Source organism: Sapajus apella, unplaced genomic scaffold (assembly GCF_009761245.1).
Source record: "Sapajus apella isolate SASKATOON/1434 unplaced genomic scaffold, GSC_monkey_1.0 scaffold12, whole genome shotgun sequence".
Lineage (NCBI taxonomy): Eukaryota > Metazoa > Chordata > Mammalia > Primates > Cebidae > Sapajus > Sapajus apella.
In genome coordinates this window covers 27,344,114-27,345,924 of record NW_022436952.1, presented here as the reverse complement: position 1 = coordinate 27,345,924, position 1,811 = coordinate 27,344,114, and the positions used below count along the sequence as shown (strand labels likewise).

Below are 1,811 nucleotides of genomic sequence, written 5' to 3'. Positions count from 1 at the left end.
TGTTACCCAGGCTGGAGTGCAATGGCGTGATCTCGGCTCACCGCAACCTCCGCCTCCTGGGTTCAGGCAATTCTCCTGCCTCAGCCTCCTGAGTAGCTGGGATTACAGGCACGCACCACCATGCCCAGCTAATTTTTTGTAGTTTAGTAGAGACGGGGTTTCACCATGTTGACCAGGATGGTCTCGATCTCTTGACCTCGTGATCCACCCGCCTCGGCCTCCCAAAGTGCTGGGATTACAGGCGTGAGCCACCGCGCCCGGCCTGTAATTTTTCTTGATAGCCAGACATGATATACTTGGTAAAAAGAATTGCTATAAATAGGCCTTTAGTAATGTGGTGGTAGGATGTGGAGGAAGGAGAAGCATTCTACAGTCCTATGATAAGGTTTCTATCTTTTAGTGAGCCTGTACCTCCAGACTGTGATCTTCATGTTGCTTCTCAGTCTACCCCGACTCCTTACCCCTTAGGTGGGACAGGATGTATAGAGTGGGCTGGAGTTGGGTATGCAGCTTATCCCAGGTCAGTTAGGCTCTAAAAAAACCCTAGAAGGTTAGACTCTAGTTAACTATTTATCCTTAGGGCAGAGCTTGTTAAGAAGAACAAAGTGTTCTGGTGTATTTCCACATGGTTCCTTTTCCCCTTTCCCTTCCAGAAACACAGTGGGATTTTTTTTTTTTTTTTTTTTTAAATTCACTGTGAGAATTTGATACAGCTCTTGGAGGTAAAACTCACAGAAGTGTCGGGACACCCATATGACTGGGTTCCCCTAAATCCCCTATGACTAGCTATGAGCAGGTACCACTCAAACTCCACACTTGAGTTTCCAGGAACATGTCAATTACAATTCAGATCTCTCTACTCTGATATTGGTACCTGTAGAGGTTGCTATTTGTGGGTTTCTGCTCTACTAAGCTGTGACTCTGTGTTTTCACCTGTTGGTATCTCCAATTATGGGAGCAGTAGTTTGCCCTGTGACCTCATTTTAAATAATTTATCTCACTTGGTTGAAAATCATGAACCATAAGACAAAACACTAGAAATAGAATTCAGTAGCATATTAAAAGAATTATACACCATGACTGAATGGGATTTATTCATGGACTGTAAGGATGGTTCAGCACATGAAAAATCAAAGAATATACCACATTAACAAAATGAAGGAAAAAACCCACATGATCATCTCAATTGATGTTTGATAAAATTCAAAAAACCCTTAAATGATAAAACCACTCAAAAAACTAAGACCAGAAACTACCTCGCTATAACAAAAGTTATATATGACAAACCCACAAAAAGCATTATATTCAACGATGAAAGATTAAAAGCTTTTTCTGTAAAATCAGAAACAAGATAAGGTTGCCTGGTTGTCTACTTCTATTCTACAGAGCACTGGAAGTGCTAGTCAGAGAAATTAGGCAAAAAAAAAAAAAAAAAAAAAAGAAATAAATAAAAGACATCCAAATTGGCAAGGAAAAAGTAAAATTAACTCTTTACAGATAATATGATTGTATTTGTAGAAAACCCTAAAGATTACACACACACACACACACGTACGTCAGAACTAATAAATTCATCAAAAAGGCAGGAATCAAAGTCAACACACAAAAATCAGTTGCATTTCTATTCACTAAATGTGAACAGTCTGAAAAGAAAATTAAGAAAATAGTTCTATTTATAGTAGCACCAAAAAGAATAAAATACTTAGGTATTAACCAAAGAAGCAATACAATGAAAACCACTAAACATTTCTGAAAGCAAAGAGGACATTAACAAAAGAAATTCCATGCTCATGAATTGAAGGGGTTAATAT

At 38.6% G+C, this 1,811-nt stretch overlaps 1 long non-coding RNA gene across 1 annotated transcript; it reads left to right on the top strand.

The window, feature by feature from the left end:
• The first annotated feature begins 538 nt into the window (after window positions 1–538).
• LOC116553296 lies at window positions 539–1,443 on the top strand. The gene is made up of 2 exons (XR_004269692.1): window positions 539–628; window positions 723–1,443. It is a non-coding gene; the product is annotated as an uncharacterized LOC116553296 (long non-coding RNA).
• Window positions 1,444–1,811: the final 368 nt, after the last annotated feature.